This window comes from Ursus maritimus, unplaced genomic scaffold, assembly GCF_017311325.1.
Source record: "Ursus maritimus isolate PB19 unplaced genomic scaffold, ASM1731132v1 scaffold_2, whole genome shotgun sequence".
NCBI classification, from domain to species: domain Eukaryota; kingdom Metazoa; phylum Chordata; class Mammalia; order Carnivora; family Ursidae; genus Ursus; species Ursus maritimus.
The window spans coordinates 4,868,164-4,874,522 of record NW_024424452.1 but is presented as its reverse complement, the minus strand read 5'-3'; positions in this window follow the sequence as shown (position 1 = coordinate 4,874,522).

Sequence of the window (6,359 nt, the reverse complement as noted above, 5' to 3'; positions counted from 1 at the left end):
CACCAGGGAAATGCAAATCAGAGACACCACTAGAAACCCACCAGAATGACTAACATCTAAAAGACTGATTTTTTAGGGGCGCCTGGGTAGCGCAGTCGTTAAGCATCTGCCTTTGGCTCAGGGCCTGATCCTGGCGTTCCAGGATTGAGTCCCACGTCGGGCTCCTCCCCTGGGAGCCTGCTTCTTCCTCTCCCACTCCCCTGCTGTGTTCCCTCTCTCGCTGGCTCTCTCTCTGTCACACAAATAAATAAAATCTTTTAAAAAAATAAAAATAAAAAAATAAAAGACTGATTTTTTAAAAAAGATTTTATTTATTTGACAGAGAGAGAGCACAAGCAGGGGGAGCAGCAGAGGGAGAGGAGGAAGAAGGCTCTCTGCTGAGCAGGGAGCCCGATGTGGGGGACTCGATCCCGGGACCCTGGGATCGTGACTTGAGCCGAAGGCAGATGGTTCACCGACTGAAACACCCAGGTGCCCCAAAAGACTGATTAGAAATAAAGACTGATAACAGCAAGTGTTTGTGGGGATACAGTGTGATGGAAATGTGAAATGAGACGATGAGCTTGGAAAAAAGTCTCAGTTTCTAATAAAATGAAACACACCTACTCTATGACCTCGCAATTCTACTTCTGGGTACTTACCCTCAAATAAGTGAAAATGCACGTCTAGAAAGAAGATTTGGGGCTCCTGTTTCACTCAACTGGTTAAGTGTCTGATTGTGGATCCCAGCTCAGGTCTTGATCTCAGGGTCGTGAGTTTGGGCCCCATGTTGCACTCCGTGCTGGGCGTGGAGCCTACTTAAAACAATAATAATAAATAAAAAATAAAAAGAAGATCTGTATAAGAATATTCTTATCAGCTCTATCTATCTTATTTATTTTAAGTAGGCTTCACGCCCAATACGGTCCTTGAACTCACAACCCTGAGGTCAAGAGTTGCATGCTCTACTGACTGAGCCAGCCAGGAGCATTGGCAGCTCTACTTATAATAGCCCAATTGGAAGCACCCTAGGTGTCCATCCACAGGAAATCAATAAACTATGATCTATCTCACAATGGATTACCACTCAGTGGTGAAAAGGAACAAATTTCTGGCATGTACAAAATGAATGAATCCGAAGCATTTTACTGAGGGGAAGAAGTCAGGCACAAAAGAATACAAACTGCATGATCTCCCACCCCCACCTTTTTTAAAGTAGGCTCCAAGCCCAATGTGGGGCTTGAACTCACATCCCTGAGATTTAGAGTCGCATGCTCTTCCCACTGAGCCAGTCAGGTGCCCCAAGACTGTATGATTCCTTTTACACAAAGTTCTAGAATAGGCAACAGGAACCCGTGAGAAAGATCACAATAGAGGTGCCTTGGGAGTGAAGGTAGAGACTGGGAAGAGGCACAAGGGAATTCCTTTGGGTGATGGTAAGATTTTATATCTTGATGGCTTTTTTTTTTTAAGGTTTTATTTATTTATTTGAGAGAGAGAGAGAGAGCGTGCGCGCGCGTGTGCGAGCATGAGTGGGGGGAGGGGCAGTGGGAGAGGGAGAAGCAGACTCTCCACTGAGCAGGGAGCTAGACCTGGGCTTGATCCCAGGACCCTGAGATCACACACTCTCGCCCTCTTGATGGCGTTTTGCATCACAACTGTGTATATTTGTCACAACTCAGTGAATGGTAAACTTAAGATTTGTACATTTGATTGTATGCAATTTTATCTAAGGGGGAAAAAAGGATAATTAATTATATGCATGTTAAAGCGTTTAAGGGTGAATTGTCCTGATTTCTGTAACTTCTTTTGAAATGCAGCCAAAAATCTGATGAATCGTTAAATGGATAAATGGATATGTGATTAAGCAAGTATAGGAAAATGCTAACTGTAGCATTTTAGATGGATATATGAATGTTCACTGTATATTCCTTTCAACTTTTCTGTGCCAAAATGTTTATCATAAAAGGAGGGAAGAAAGCAAAGAGGAAAAGAGAAGTTAGGGGAGGAGTGTAACCATTCCCATTTATTACATCCTGGCTCTGCTAACAGAGCCGAGTCGCTCAAAAACAGTGCTGGTTTGTCTTTCACTCCGCCTGGCTGTCCACACTGGGGGAAGTAAGGAGAAGTGGGCAGGGAAACAGTGTGTGGTTCATGGCCACAAAGGTTCCCTGCTCCGAAGTGCGCTGGTCATAAAACAGTCACCATCCCCAGGGTGGGAGTGGGGGGCCCTTCTCCCCTCCGCTGTGTTGGATCTCTGGTTTCTGCCTTTCTGCTTCTTTTGGTTTATTTCCTCCTAGTAGAGGAATATATGTTCCAGAAGCTTCCTGGGATATGGTGTGTGGGAGATAAAACTTTTTTTTGAGAACTGACTTGTCTGAAAATGTTCTCATTTTACCCATCCAGTTGATCAATAGTTTGGCTGTGAGTGGAATTCTTGGTGGAAAATCATCTTCCTTTAGCATCTGGAAGGCATCTTGCTCCGCCACTGCAACTGTTGGGAATCTGACCCGTTCTATTTCCTGTTTCCTTATGACTTGCGTTTTCTCTTTGGAAACTTGTAGAATCTTATCTGTTTCCATTGTTCTCAAGTTTTCCCAGCGGAGAACTCAAGGGTGGGTCTATTTTCATCCCCTGGGTTGGTACTTTCTGTCTCTAAACTCAAGTCCTTCAGGTCTGGGAAATTTCCCTGATTACTTGCGTGGATATTTTCCTCTTTTGCTTTGTCTCTGTTCTTTGTTTTCTATAACAGGATATGATTAGGATGGTTGGACCTCCTAAGCTAGTTCCCGAATGTCCCCACCGTTTCCTACTTTCTAGCTCTCCGTGTCTTTTGGGTCCTCTTGAGAGATTTTCTCATCTTGGTGTTTCAAACTTTCTGTTGAGTTTTTCCTGTTAGTATTTTTTTTTTTTTTTGGCTTTAGGTTTTTTTTTTTTTTAAGTCATCTGAATGTTCCTTTTTTTTTTTTTAAACAGCACTTCCTTCTTATTCATGGGTGAATTCACTTTTTTTTAAATCTGAAGATATTGATAGCCTTAAAGAAAAGTTTCTTTTCTTCCTGTTTTTGTTTTCCCCAAATTTATTTATTTTGGTGATTTTGAGTTCTAGCTTCCCCTCTGGAAGTCTTCCTCAAATATCTTTTAATCCTCCTGGGCAGGACAGGTTGCTCAGAGAAGAGCCCTCCGCTCTCCACCCCAAGGCTCTGAAGTAAATTTCCTTCAGGAGCCATGGAGGAGGGGGTTAGGGAGGTTCGAGATTCAGCCCAGGCTACTAAATCCCTCTGTTTTTGTTTTGTTTTCCAGGCTCTGTGCCTGGACTCCCCCTGCCTCACTCCCCTCCCCCCAACCCCATCCAAATATGCTCAGTTCATAGTCTCTGGACATGAGCCTCCGGTCTTTTGTCCGGGAGAAGGAGGTGGCCACCTTGCCTAGTGCATGATGGGAAGTGATGGAGACTGTCGGCTGCTGCGTCTCAGCTTTCGGGCCATCCTACTCTCCCTCCACCCCAGTTCCTAGCACTTTGATGATTCCCTGGTGTAAATCTGGTGTCCATCAACTTTCCACTGCTAGCCTAAGTGACTAAATCAGTTACAACCGGTCTGTCCCCTCATCCCCACTTTCGACATCTCTTTTCTTTTCCACACTGTCTGTCCTAGGATTGTGTCTTTTTTTTTTTTTTTTAATCTCTTTTCTGAAGTTCTAGTGGGGTTTTGGGTCAAAATTAAATTAGATACTTGTAATTAATCCATCATGTTAATCTGGAAATGAATACGTTATGTTTCTTTGCTTATTAAGCTTCTGCCCAACTAGAATGTAGGTTTCCTGATGTCAGGGATCTGTTTTGCTCATTTCACAACAGAATAACTGATTGACCTTGAATGAAGGACCTCAGTAGGAGATACAATTGTGTTAACCTTAAAAATGAAAGGGCCAGGGGGCAACAGGCTGGCTCAGTTGGTAGAGTATGTGATTCTTAAGCTCAGGGTTGTGAGTTCAAGCCCCACGTTGGGTGTGGAGATTACTTAAGAACGAAATCTTTAACACACACACACACACACACACACACACACACTAAAACTGCTGGTTGTTATATCAGTAGAAATGGATTTATTTGGGAATAGCAGAGAATTGCAATTGAGGACACATAGGCTATAGTAAAACCACAGGACAATCCAATAAATGGAGGAGAGGAACATTATTTTATGGAGAAGAAGGAAGTTGGAAGGGGTTGTTTTGAATAAAAGTCCATTGGAAAGAAGCAAGAGTTCAGGGTGATGATGATTTTCCATTGGCTGAGTTGCAGGGGCAGATGATTTCTTGTAGGAGATGCAGTTACACCTTTCCCTGTTGGGCCCCTTAATGACAGATTCTCTTCTGTTGAGATTCTTCCGTTAGGTGTTTGTAATTGACAATTTTTCCTGTTATTGACATTGAGTGATAGGGCTCCCCCTACCAGCCTCCCCTTCTAGCATCTTGAGTCCATTTAGTGAGGTTTCCCTTATTAATTTTCATAATTGTGTACATACTGGCCACTTGAGAAATAGCCACGTAGCACATGCAGAAACACACATGGTCTAATAGTTGCTTATTTAGTTTTCATTTTAGCTTTTCAGGCCCATTTGTTGCCATGGAGAACATTATAAATAGACACTCAAGGTCAAACTTGGAGAAGTTTTAAATTGAGTTTTAAACAAACTCAGTTTTAACTTATTTATTTATTTATTTATTTACTTATTTACTTATTTATTTAAGAATAGCCTTCATGCCCAACGTGGGGTTTGAACTCATGACCCTGAGATCAAGAGTTGAATGCTCTACCGACTGAGCCAGCCAGGTGGCCCCAACTCAGTTTTGAATCAACGTTTATTTTCATATGTGAGTTTTATGTTTCCTTACCGTATAGTCATGGTCAAACCTCTTGGACAGTGGACTTTCACTTTACCAATCTAGGGAAATAATGATCTGAATGTGGGCTGTGTTGTGTGTTGGCTCAAAAACACATGTCCTATCAAAATAAAGTCCATACTCAAGGCAGCTGTGATTACTTCTCTGGTTTCTAGACCTGGAGCAGCTCAAAGGCGTCCTCCTCCAAGTCACATCTGAGAATGGCCCCGAGCCTCTAACTCCCAGGACTTTGTTCTACCTGTGGAAAACACTTCTCCTCTCATTCCATCGAGACCCACCCCGAATCCTACCCACTGCCATGTTTCCGATCTCGTTTTCTCGATGAAAGCCTTTTTAAATTAGCATGAGTAGAGTTCTTGCTCCCTGATTAGCACTATATTTGTACCCCACTTACAGCACTGAGAACAGTGGGCCTGGTATCCTGGCAACTATGTCCCTATCTGGTTCATTTACTATCAGTCCATTACACAACAGCAGCACTCAAACGTTTGTTCAATTGAATTATTGACCTGAAGCCCCACCCTTTTATTTGCTCCTGGTCTAGAAGCACAGAGGTAATTATACTGAGTCATTTAGGTTTGTCATAGATTCACCAGAAAAAATTTTAAAGTATTTTATTTATTTATTTATTTATTTATTTGAGAGAGAGTAGAGTGAGTAAGAGAAAGAGGCAGCACAAGCAGGGGTGAGGGGCAGAGGGAGAAGCAGACTCTCTGCGGAGCAGGGAGCCCGATGTGGGGCTCGATCCCAGAACCCTGAGATCATGACCTGAGCCGAAGGCAGACGCTCAACCAACTGCACCACCCTGATGCCCCGATTCACTGGAAATTTTTGGCCACTGTTGCTCTACTACCCTTGACATTTCAACTCCTCTTCAAGGGAGATCTTCATGAACAGAGCAAAAAGGAGATGTCCTTTGCCCTGGGAACATGTTTATTTTAAAATTACTGCAAGACGAAGATGATTTAAAAACAGAACACCCACGTAGAGAACGTCTGGTTTCAGAACACTTTTACAGTACTGAGCAACAGAGCAAATCCCGGGAAAAGAACCCCTACAAGATGAAAATGTCATCAGGAATCAACTCCCTTGGAGGGTCTACTCTCAGAGCTGAAGGGAGCGTGAACCGGTTATTACCTTGCAGGAGGGCAGTGCAACAACAGGCATCAAAGCTTTAAAAGTGCTCACCCCTGCTACCTCAGTAACTCCATTTTTGGGCATGTAGTCTAAAGAAATCAAGCTGTGAAGATTCTGGCACAAACACGCTCAGCCCAGCATTGTTTCTCAAATATTGGACAACTCAACTGTCCAATAACACATATCTTGGTTAAGGGCCATGTGCATAATAGGAGTGAATAGTAAAGGGCCATTAAAGATGTCCTAAGGATTTGGTATTTCTCTGTTTTGTTCAAAAGATGTTGTTACATAAAGAAATAACCAAGAGGGGTGTCTGTCTGGCTCAGTGCACAAAGCAT